This window comes from Gobius niger (genome assembly GCF_951799975.1).
Source record: "Gobius niger genome assembly, chromosome: 8".
NCBI lineage: Eukaryota > Metazoa > Chordata > Actinopteri > Gobiiformes > Gobiidae > Gobius > Gobius niger.
The window spans coordinates 10,195,231-10,208,345 of record NC_136859.1 but is presented as its reverse complement, the minus strand read 5'-3'; the positions used below and the strand labels follow the sequence as shown (position 1 = coordinate 10,208,345).

The 13,115-nt window shown below is 40.2% G+C and overlaps 1 protein-coding gene across 2 annotated transcripts in view; it reads left to right on the top strand.

Annotated features, from left to right (window-relative positions):
* LOC306966548 (nectin-2) overlaps window positions 1–13,115 on the top strand; it is a 223,063-nt gene that overhangs the window by 55,539 nt on the left and 154,409 nt on the right. The gene's annotated exons all lie outside the window — the stretch shown is intronic.

Genomic DNA, 13,115 nt, shown 5'->3' with positions numbered 1-13,115 from the left:
TACTGGGGGTTTGAGTATCTGCCGATATCTGATATTAACCGATACCAAGGGAATTAAATGTCTTTCTCTGAGTGAAAAGTCTTATCTTTTTTTGTCATGATGTTACAGATCAATTATCAATTAAATCTATTAATAAACAAATGAAAAAAACATTTAGCAAGCATTACTGTTTGTTCGACACTATCCTTGGGACAGATCTGATCATTACAACTCAGTTGTTCAACAGCATTTCATAAACCAAAATACAACCGATTTTATTTTATTAGGCTACTTCTGGTATTTTTTAAATCATAGTTTCGGACCCAATTTTGATTGGTTGCTCCCGCTAGCTTTAGCATGCTTTTGCTTGCCAGGGCATTTAGCGCGACGATCAAAAATACGTTTGCGGTGGTCAAAACTAACTCATCGATTGAATTCTTCAGGTTCTTAGCTTTAAAGGGACTATACAGAGTTTAAAAATGTTACAATGTTGTATTTTCCTCCCCCTACATGTTCCAGCAATGTCCTAAGGTGTAGAATGAGCCCAGACCTATTCACCACAACTGCCTGTAAAAATTACTTCGGGTCCGAAGTGCCGTCCTGCACGAGCTCGATATAGAAGGTGCAGTTACATTAATGACCTGAGATGGCAGTAGTGAGTATAAAATGGCTAGCTTTCATCTAGCCCCTTTAAAATAACATACAGCATGCCCATATTCACTGTGTTTTAATAACACAACTTTCACCAACTAAACCTGAGAGAGCCAAAACTGGTATCGGTTCAGGATCGGATATTTGTAGCTGATACCCGATATTGTATTTTTTCCAGGATTGGCTCCAATATCTGATACCAGTGTTGGATCGGCACATCCTTAGTTACCTGTGATCTTTTGAACTTGGTTTTACCCCTGAGCGATATTGGTAAAACTATCATCTCATTTTGCTTAATATTTTCATAATGCCTGGAAACAATAAGGCCTAGTGTTTTTTTGTGTGTAAAAATGTAAATTCATGTCTTAATTTAGGTTAATAATGTATGTTGCTCGAACAGGAAATTGACTGAACAAGCAAACACTGCAGACATCACTTCATAACACATAATTTTTTGGTCACTAATTTTTGCAGCTTTTTCCCATTTCCTCTAAAATGTTTTCCTAGAGAAACTACAAGGAAAAGAACAATAAACTTTGAGTAGTTATGAGCACAAGGACGTGAGTGTATGGCTCGTATTGTCCCATGGAAGGGTTTCACCAAAGAAGTAATGGCAGTGGCTGCGTTTTTAGAAACCTTTTAGCGGAGGTCGTACGGGGGCCAAATGTGGATTTTGGTGTCCGTCCAGCTCACCGTTTGGATCCCGGTGGATTTAAGGGATTGCACTCTTTCCCTCACTGCACTTTGTAAATACAAGCGAAAAGTCTATGTAGATTCTTATCATGTGAGATAAAGGTTTTGTGACACAATGAGACAAGTGTTTTTAAGTGCTCATAGCTCCGTCAGACTTGCACAATGGGCTACTGTAAAAGAAAGTGCAGGAAACATTGCTATGGTGTGTGCTTTGAACTCAATGCACATTTGTTTCTTTTCCTTCTGTTCCTGCAATGCTTTTTGTGTACATTGCAACTACTTTCTAATCACCTTTTATGTTGATCCAGTTATCACTAAAAAGCCTTTGGCACGGTATTGTAATAGAAATGCACCAAAAAAAAACTTGATTTTCTAGCTTGCAATACAATAGATTTCAAGAAAGGATCAGTGCTACAAACCCACAGTTTCGGCTTCTGCTTTATCACCGTGAGCTGGACTTTTGCCAAGCACAGAAATGCGGGCGCAGCATTGAAGCTTATACCCCCCCACACACACACACGCTATTCCTCAAACTCAAAGTCGGAACTCTGATTCCAGTTATTGTCTCATTTCACATCCATTTGCCGGAGAACGGAGCCAAAACACCACAAGACGTGTCATTGTCCTCCCTCTTGAACTAAAACCACAACTACAGTAATAATAAAAGGCGCTATTGGATTGGCGCTCGCTTTGCTTCTGGCTTCAAATAAGCTTCCGAATTGAACATCCCTGGTCGACAAAACTATAAAACTGGCACTTTCTTTTGAGCAATTCGAGGTCAGTTGGAGGTTGTCGGGCTGAGAAAAGGCTGGTGGATAATGAAAGGTACTGCATAAGTACGATTTTTGCATTTGAAGGATTGTTCGGCAGCCAACATGCTTTAGCTCAGGGATACCTTGGATTGCATTGAATTCTATAGACATTGACTGTAATGGGTTTAAAGACTAAAAGCTTACATTTCACCTTGCAGGAGCTTTTAAACTACTTTGGGCAACTTTGAATTCGTATTTTCCCGTATACCTGAGAAATAATGCAAATTACAAAAAAAAAAATAGAAAGACAAATTCTGCTTGAGCGCTAGAGTTGCTACTGTGGCACTGAAGGTGTGTCATAGGTCAGGGGTTCCCAAACTTTTCAGGCCACGACGACCCCCCCTCTGTAAATTGTAATTGGCATTTATAATAAATGTGGAAAATATTTCAAATCTGATTTAATGACATTAGATTCTATATATTGATATTTGGCTTCATTTCACTAGAATATGCTCTTTTCAAGCAAAAATACAATTATTATTACAAATTATCTTGTGACCCCACTTAAGTGTCCCGACCCCACTATGAGAACCACTGGCATAGGTAATGAGCTCGCTGCTATGTTTTGTCTAGTGAATGTGGAAGGAGTTTTTTTATTTCCAAGGCCGATGCCAATTTTTGTGGATGTATATTGGCCGATACCGATATGCTTGGCCGATATTTTTGAACGATATTTTTGGCCAATTTTTCCGAATGTCTATAATCCTGTAAAAACTTAAACACTTGGCCATTGCAGCAGTGGCCGATTTTCTTTTCTTTTCTTTCTTTCTTTCTTCTTTATCATAGTTTCTGTCCCAGCTTTGATTAGTTGCCATTAGCAATAGCATCCTGCCACTAGCTTTAGCATACTGTTGCTAGCTGCAGCATTTTGCGCGGTGATCAAAAATACAATTGCAAAGTTTAAAACTAACTCGCCGTCTGAATCTTCCAGATTCTGTGCTTCTAAATGACATGCAGCATGTCCATGTTCACTGAGGTTTAGTGAAACTTGTATTCAACAAACTTGTAGAAAACACATTTTCATTGCTATGTTTCTCTGTTCCCCTGAGGCCGAGGGAGTTGTGGGAGGACTCGTTTTAAAGCCCGGACTGAGCTCTTTCTAATGCAAAAATCGTCCGGCTGATATACATCCGGCTGACCTCTACTTTAAACCATGGAGGAGCTTTTTCCATTCAGCTGGATGAAGTGTCTGCCTATTTGAGTCAGAAAGATCCTGAGCTTTTATTTTATCAGTTTTCCGCATACTAGTGAAATTATTTTAAACGAACTAAAACTACAATATATCAACAGTAACGTGTCCTAAAGCAGTTGAAAAAAGGCTGAATAAAGCATAAAACAGGTAACATGTAACAAAAATGGAAAAGGAAAATGGATTGTCACACACAAACTCCTACTGTACTATTTTAATTTCTTGTATATTTCTTTTCTTTTTGGACTTTTCCCCCCAAAAGTTCTGCTCCAACGGGCTGCAGTTCCTGATGCAAAATTGCACTGAAATTGTCCCCAAATGATTTCGTTCAAACACAAAAGGCCCCAGCGAGATTTGGCAGCAGGCCCCAGACAGTCACACTTCCATTCTCCACACACCGCTTGCCTCCAAACTCCAAACTATTATATATTGCCCCCCCCCCCCCCCCAAGAGTTGGAAAAAGTGGCCGCAACAACAACAACTCCGAAATAGCTGAAATGGAGAAATTTGCACAGGCCGCTGCCGCCACTATAATGGAACTGCGTGCTGCTTATTGAGAGTTGTGGAAAAAGAGGTCCAAATAAAAGCATAAAGCAGTCACACAGAGAAATGGCGTGGATGCTCGTAATCTCGCAGGGACGTTGAGAAAGGGGGGGGTGTCACCTGACGGCCCACGAGCCACTGGTTTGATGAAGTGGCCAGGAGTGGCCAAGCTGTGAAATCTTTATTTTCTGTGCACTTTCCCCGTCCTCCCGATGTATCACGAGTCCCGTCACAATTATCGCTGATTGACTTGTTTATAGGGCTGCTCGATTATTGAAGAAATTTTAATCACAATTATTTTTTGTCATAATTGAAATCACGATTATTCAAACGATTATTTATTGCCTTTAAAAAAAAATCTTTATTTTATTTATATATGTTTTAATAAAAAAACTATGCTGAATATTTTATTTTCTGAACAGTCATAAATGTACAAATGATTTCAAGTATGCCTCGATTAACGAGAGGTCTCTGTTTCACACCTGCCCCCTGCTGGCCAGCAGTAAACTGAGCAGCGCGGCCTGAGGACATCATCACAGAGCGCTGTTTGTTTTTTTTGTCAGGCAAAAGCATGAGCCATGGCACGAGAAATGCGAAGGGAAAATAATCTCAGCGCAATGAACTAATGCAAGTCTGCTTTGCAAAAAAAAAAAAAAAAGTTTCTAGATTATGCTAATTTTGTAATCGTTTAGTGCAATAAATTAAATTGCACAGCCCTACTTGTTAAAAGATGTGCTTCGGTAGCTCAATATTTATACTTATTACTTTGCAGAACAACCAGCACATTTATCAATACTTTTTAACAACAGAATTAAGTCGCCAAAACTACTGTGCAACAGGGTGCAAAGCGAGCCATATGCGCAGGATAAGTGCACGCTCACGAGGGTTGCTGAGATAATTTAAATGCAGACTTCTTACTGTAATAATCGGGGTACATTTTTACATTTTATGATAAAAGGTGCACTTCTGGTTGTGCAATCACTGTGGCAATTTGAGCAATCAATACAGCCTTGCTTCCTGTGGTGCTTTTGCTCTGATGTACAAGAGAGCCTAATATAGAGGTGTACTTTATCATAACATCTGACGCTAAGTGAATGCTTCGATGACGATGTTGGACTTTCTAAGCCTCCATTAATCACTAGTTCGGACTGTTCATGTTTGGCCTTGAATGTTTATGGACTTGCGTCTTTTCCATTTTAAGTTACTGCTAAAAGACAAAACTGACCTTGCACTAAAAACAATGGTGGAAATAATAAACCAAAGGCAAAATTTATACTTGACTGTTATTGACTTTTGTGAGAGGGGAAGCTTTAACACCAACTTGAAAAACAAATTAAATTGGTGTAATGTCAAGAGAGATTATGCCGATTTAATTTCAATTTAATATCCTTAAAAGCTTCATTTTCCTTGGAGGAATTAAGAGCTGAACAATGCAATACATAAAGCAGTGGTATTCTATAATATTGCCATTTCAACACTATATATTCCTCATCGAATAGTTTGGCCAGCCAAAACTACATGCTTTTTCAAAGATATGTACTCTGGGAGCGAGCATGATCTCAGCGATTTCCTGGTGGACATTAAACAAGGAATGGATGTCATGTCTGTTAAAGCAGACGAAAGAGCAGAAAAACAGCTTTCATTTTTTTTAAGATTGCAGTGACCACTTCCGTCTCTTGGTGCGATTAACTCCCGCCTCTCAGTCTGTGAGAGGACCGATAGTGGTAAAATCGGGAAATGATTGGCTGTGAGCAGCTGCCCAGACTGTTCTTCTTTTGAACAGAAAGGAAAAGTGTCGTTGAAATGTATGATTTACTTGAAAACAAGTCTAAATTAGTTTGACAAGGAAGCCGCCAACTTAAAGGTCAAGGCTTAATAAAAAAACTAAACTAAATCCGGACCATGCTTCTGCCTAAAACGGAACCAAAACTGAACATTTGCCTATTTTTTTCTCAGCCTGTGTTGGTAATAATAAAAAAAGGCCAATTGCGGTCAAATGAAAGACCTGATATATTGGCCTACTTGCAATATATTACTAATGACTAGTTTTGCATTATATTGTGCAGCCCTCGTGGAAACAAAATTGTAATACTTTTAAATCTGCTCCCAGGCTCTTGGTAAACACAATTACTGTGCAACAAACAGCCCGGCGTTTCCAGAAGTCTTTTGCACTGTGTTCATTATGCATGACGAATCACGTGCCTGCAATGGTCTTTGCTAATGGAATAAACGGCATCAGTGGCGCTTGCTAAATTGAAACCTAACTCCACGTGGCTAATTTACAAAAAAATCAATACGTGTAATTAAGGCCAATAAGATGAATTAGACATGCTAATATTGTTTTGAGCCCATTAGCGCCACGCCCACGTGAGCAGCTGTTTACACTGGACCAGCTGACCCCTGGTTCTACCTCCCTTTGAGGCAGTAGGACCAGGGATGAATGGATTTTGAACTGAACTGGATCTAATTGCAATTTGCATAAGCATTGCAATGATTATATTTATCGAGGATCATAAACATTTTAGAGAAAACCGAAATCGTAGACAGTTTGGTATGATCAGCCTGCTGCTAAAAGACGACTTGCTGACAAACTAAACAGCCACTGCACATGAGGATGTACCAACAATGCAAATAAAGCACTCGTGAGCTATAGTCATCAGTACTTTTGATCTCAAAACCGCCTACCACCTTTCAAGGCAAGAGATGGTTCGTGGTGTGAAAAGAATCCATCTTTGTGAAGAAAGTGAAACCTTAGCGGAATTTTCACGAGGGCCTTGATTAAATGTGTCTTCTGTCCCAAGTACAAGGGCACTGTCATGCTAATGAGTCTGGGACACAGTCCAGGTTCTAACAATAGACGGTTAAGGCGGAGATTCCAGGTCAGTGTAAACAGAGTTGTTAATTCAAACGCTCACAATAAACGGAGGTGACTTGAAGATTTGGAGTAGCTTATGAGACTAAAGATGGGCCAATAAAAAGGTTAAATCAGTTAAATTGGTTTATATTTAGCCTACTGCCAAAAGATTACACATTGCTGACAAAGCCTTTTGACTGCTAAACTCCAAGAATCACAGGCATTTTCGAACATGTTTGGACAATATATTACCTATATATATTTCTATATTTCATTTTATTGCGACCCTTGCACCCCAGCACTTTTACATAGATCTTGTGCACATAACCTACTCTGTCTACAAGCATCTTGATGAACGGAAAGCATATGCTAGAATGCTATTCATAGACTACAGTTCAGCCTTTAACTCAATGGTCCCAACAAAGCTCATCGAAAAACTCAAATACTTGGGCCTCGATGATGCCATTTGTAATTGGATTTTTAATTTTCTGACTTGTCGACCACAAAGGGTCAAAATCAACGGTTGTGTTTCTGATGAGCTGTTCGTTAGCACTGGTTCCCCGCAGGGGTGTATTTTGAGCCCCCTGCTGTTCACACTGTATACTCATGACCTTGTCGCATCTCATGATAAAAATGTGATCATCAAATATGCCGACGATACGACCATCATTGGGCTGATCAGTTCAAATGATGAGTCTCATTATCGTGAGGAGGTGGAGAATGTTGTTCAGTGGAGTAGAGAAAATAACCTACTTTTGAACACTTCAAAAACATGTGAACTTGTTATTGATTTTTGTCACAATAGGAATCAGTTGCCTATTACTATCCAAGATTCTGATGTGCAGATTGTTGAGAAATGTAAATTCTTGGGTGTGACTCTTTCTCATGACTTGAACTGGAGCTCACATACGATGAACTGTGCTAAGAAAGCGAGACAGCGCCTCTTCTTTTTACGCAGGCTTCGAGAGTTTACCCAAAATACCAGGATTCTTCTGAACTTTTATTATTGTGTAATTGAGAGTGTCCTGACCAGTTGTATTACTGTGTGGTTTGGTAATCTCACTCTGAAAGAGAAGAAGGCTTTGAACAAAGTGGTTCGCTCAGCCAGCAGGACCATTGGCTGCACTTTGCCGCTCCTGGAGGCCACATATAAAGCTCGACTACTGAATCGAGCTTTAAAACTAGCAAATGATGCCTCAGGCCACCCTGCTAAAGCCTTTTTTGAGATGCTTCCTTCAGGGAGAAGGTATCGCTCCATCATATGTTCTACTGATCGACATATGAACAGTTTCTTTCCTCAAGCTGTGATCACTTTAAACAAGGCACTTTAAACAGGCACTTCTATTATATTTATCGGTGTGGACTTTTATTGTACAATGTTTTGCCCTTAGGCTTTTAATGTGGCATTGTCTGTTTGTTCTGTTTTTTATATTGTGTCTTTTTACTTGTTTTACATATTGCACTTTGAGCTCTTTGCACATTTTTTTCCAATGTGGTTTTTCAAACTGCAAATGGCCAATAAATGAATCTGAATCTGAATCTGAATCATGAAACCTTTCTGAAATGGGCCTGCATTTCTTTCTGGCCAAGCGTCCCCCACAAGGCCAGGTACGGAGTCTCCACTGGCTCTTCGTGTCCCAGCCACTGCATACTTAGCACCACTTTGCACCTATTATTTCGTCCTATTTCTCCAGCGTCTGCACACTCTTGGTTCCTCTTATTAACCTTGTGGTGTTGCTCCCTCTCTCTCCTCACACAAACTATCTGTTCCCAACACTGTGGTTTCTCCTTCACAGATTTTCGCTCCTCTTTCTTTTGCGCCCACTGTTCTCTCCTTCCATTATGTGGACATTCCCAAACTTCCTAATCCGCTTCCTTTTGGTCTTGTGAGATCAATCAGTATTGGGTCGAAATCGCAATTTTAGCTGAAGTTATTTTGGTGGAAGAATGTCCTCTGCGTAGAACAAGATATCCCTGTCTCCCCATGGCGTCTTCTCATGTACAAAAAACAACTAACCCTGCAGTTTAGACCTCGGAAAACATACTGTATTTTCATGTGTGATTCTTGGATTTATTTTCCTGTTCATATTACTGTCTTCTCAGGCAATAATGCTCCATGTTTCAAAAAACGAATGTGAACTGACTTGATTAAAAAACATTCACATATTATAATTGCAATAGCTGTCAAAAAAAAAAAAAAAAAAGAACTTGGGGAAACCTGAAAATGTCAGCTTGCCCAGGCACGGCTCGTCACGGGTTGCTTTATTATGGCTGACGTGGTGCCATCAGCATAATGCATATGTGTGTGAGACATAATGATAGGTGACAGTACTGAGCATGGAAACACCAGACGACTTCAGGATGTTGCGGGGGTCGCTTTCTGCGTGTGTGCTGCTGATGAAAATCTTCTGGCAGTACTGCAATTGTGATAAGAATAGCCGTCTAGTTCACGTTAAAAAACAAAACAAAAAAAGTCATACTAATGGATACTAAAGCAAATGTTTAAAGTAGATATTCCACAAGATTAGATTAAACTAGGTATTGAGCATGTATCAGTATAAGAAATTAAATGCAGTCGCAAAATTAGGCCTATTGATATTTAACACATTGACACATTCATTAATAAACTTAAAGCAGTACTAAGTAACTTGTTTACCTTAATAAATCCTTTTCGTAGTCCCTCTGGGGGTAACATAAGTGTTAATGGGATGATTGGGGGGTCTTTCTTTGCTGCCACCGTGTAGGTGTCACCAATACACACTAATGGAATCACGAAGAAGAAGCCAACAGGCTAACGGGCAAAGCAAACTGTGGGCTAGCGCCACTTAAACAGCATGTACAGCCAAGTTTGAGTGAAAAAAATCTCTCCATTGTGTAATTGGATATACAATATCCCAAACTCCCTTTGTCTTTTCTAGCAGTGGAGTATTTACTCTCACGGACAATTAATGAGTAAAAAAACGTAATATGCTACAATACCTGCAGTGGTGCTTATGGCCTCTAGGGACATGAGTTACTTAGTCCTGCTTTAAACTATTTACTGGAGAAAGAAATGGAATAGATTTTGTTTAATGTCTACCGAGATGGTCATCTTTGGCTCATCCTCCTTTTTTAGGTTGAAAACTTGCATTGTATTATGACACAATAAGATTTATAAATACTGTGGAGATGGTAAAAGACACACATCTGAGCTCTGACCTCATCATCAATTACAGTGTTAATTTAAAAAGTAAAAAGTACAGTAGTTTGCATTGCACATTGTCCAAGGGCATTAACATTTAAGACGAGACAAATGGGAACTAGTAAACTAATACAAGAATATCATACATTTCAGAACATGCTTGCAGAGGTTTGCTGGTTTTACAAATATGAGACTGCATGGAGATCTAGTTTTTCTCTTTTTTTTTTTTTTTCAAACAGATGATATATCACCTAAATAATTGCAGTCTTTTCGATTCACTAATGTGGACCATTTCAATTCTGATTCATTTTGCAGCCCTAATGTGTTAATGTTTGATGGCGTGTCACCTGCAGGAGGGTAGAGCTACAGTGTATATACAGAAAAAGTGGGGCAGCAGTGACACAGGGCTCCCTCCACCCCCCCCTCCTCCCACAACCAGGGCGCTCTACCCCCCTCTCTCTCTCCCTCTCTCGGGTTTTGGAGTTGTATCCTTGAAATGCCTTTTGTTCTCCAATTCCCATAGTTCCTGTCTCCTGTCTCCTCCTTCCTGCTGCTCTGGTTTCTAATATGACCACTGCTCTCTAAATATTTATGCCGACAATTACTATTTCCACCCAGAGACGTGGCGATGCGGGCCCGGAATATGTTAGGATCTCAATAAAACCCAAACCACATCTAAGCAAAGTCAAGTTTTCTGGGGTTATATTGAAACTTCCTAGTGTTTCCAAAACAGTCTGATCCTTTTGTGGTCGGGCTGATCAAGTGTGTAATCCCCATTTTTTTGTTCTTGTGGTGCAATAGGGCTGTGAATTTCTCCATGAACATGCACAGAAGTCTGACACATCTAAACAAAAGGAAACTGGGAAACCAAATCCCCTAAATGGGTGTGTTACAAAGCAGATGTTTCCTTTTTTTCGGGAACTGCACAGTATCCAGGGACATTTTTGTTGGAGCAAGTGTACTCTATGCAGGATTAGAATGGCATGGCAGCAAGGGGGGGCTCTCCTATCTTTCTCTTGTGTGTAATATTCATCTCGCTGTGGCACTGATGTCCCATAAGACCTGCTTGTCTCTCTTCTGAGCAGCGACAGGAGTAACCTGTGTTGGTCCATTCCCGAATAGTGGGAAAAGCTCGTTCTCGTGGTCTGTGTCTTGCTTGAGTTGGAGTAAACACAGAGGCAGTTTTTACTTATGAAGCTATTCTTTTATTTTAAATTGAATAGATTTTTAAGACTTGGCAAGCCACTTAATCTTAAACCGGCTAAACTCCCTGAATTATTTTCCAAAGTGACTTACCGTATTTTCCAGACAGTCACACTTTTTTCATAGCTTGGCTGGGGGTGCGACTTGTATATCAAATAGATAATTTCATAGCCACTAGAGGGCAGGCTAAGCTTGTATCTGTATCTGCAGAACAGAAATCCCCCCAAACAGAAAATCATATTCTGTAGTTTACTGCAAGTAGTGAAATATGCTGCTGAAAACGGTAATTGAGCAGCAAAACGTTTGGCTTGCATGTTTTTTTTCTTATGTATTTTTTTGGCTGGTGCGACTTATACTCCGGAGCGACTTGTATATGTTTTTTTTCTTATACATTTTTTTGGCTGGTGCGACTTATACTCCGGAGCGACTTGTATATGTTTTTTTTCTTCTTTATTATCCATTTTTTTGGCGGGTGCGACTTATACTCCAGAGTGACATAGTCTGGAAATACTGTACTAGGGATTGAACCGAAATTAAAACAAAATTAGCCTGACCTGGCCAAATATAGCTCCAGTTCTGGTTCAGTGTCTTTCTCGTGGAGTGTGATATTCATCTCCCTGTGGCGCTGCTGCCGCCGTCTCATAAGACCGGCCTGTCTTTCATCTGAGCAGTGGCAGGAGTGACCTGTGCTGCCTCTCGCCTTATTGCCTGTGACTGACGGACAACAGAGCCCCCTCCCACCCCCCCACCCCGCCTCTGTACGCGCACTCCTCTCTTTGACTATACGCCGTCACATGTTTGTATATTTGCATACGAGGAGCAGGCCAGTCAAATGTGCGGCGGAGGAGTGCCGCCACATTGCGTAATTAAGTCCCACGTGTGAACAGTTCTGGTTCTATACTAAATCAAGTAATCAAGGATTTCAACAGCCTCCTCCATCATTTGGTAACACGAGTCGAGCTCCCTGTCCCACAGCTAATCTCAGGCTTAATCAGACGGCTCGCACGGATTGACAGGGCTTGTAGCTGCTGCTTTATTAAATGCTCTGGACAATTTAAGGCTCACTGGTCAGAAGCGTTCATAATGGGAGACGTCTCGATGCGTTGCAGTGTTTCATCGAGATATCGGCTGAGACTATTGGCCATTGAATTGAATTGAATATTTTCTGTTCATGAGGAAAGGATTTAGCAGTTTTGGGACTACTGTAGCAAAGGGCTGGGCATCGTTAATCGATACCAGTATGATATCGGAAAAAAAAATTAAAGTGTGGAAAGCAGGTACCAAAAAAATAAAAATATGTATGTTTAGATCCAGTTCTTATGCTGTTGGTTCAGAGACAGCCTTATAGGAAGTGAATTGGTTGTTTCCGCTCAAATCAATGATTTTTTTTTTAACCCCAATATTTTTTTCCCCCCGATTTTTTTTGTTTTGTTTTTCCTCCCAATTTCCCCCCCTGTTTTCTCCAATTTTTATTATTTTTTGCCCAATGTTTGTCCCATTTATTCCTTTTTTTGCCCCATTTTTTTCCTCATTTTCCCATTTTTGTCCCCCTCATTTTTTCTTGCTAATATTTTCTCTATATCCCCCCATTTTTTCCCAAATTATTCCCCATTTTTCACACATTTCTTGACATTAGAGATGAACCCCATATTATAAATGTACATATCTTCCACACATTCTTCTGTTTTCTGGGTCTAGATGAGAAATATTTTTGTATAGGTATCTGGGAAAAAGTAAACCAACGGTATATCTAGGATCATTTTACATTCCATTATATGGGAAACAATCTCAAAGGTACAGTAATGATTACAGTGGTTGCAGCCCTGTGATGGTGCTGTGCCTGTGCTGCAGATTGTGTGTCAGAGGCAAAAAAGCAGCCCTCCACTTCAGCCCAATAAGGCCGCGCCGCTCCCACGGGCTGTTAGCGGTTGTCCGGAGGTTCCTCTGTGGATTCCAGGGGGTTGTTTTGTGGTTGTAAATTGGGCTGGTCCTGGGAGAGCTGCTGTTATT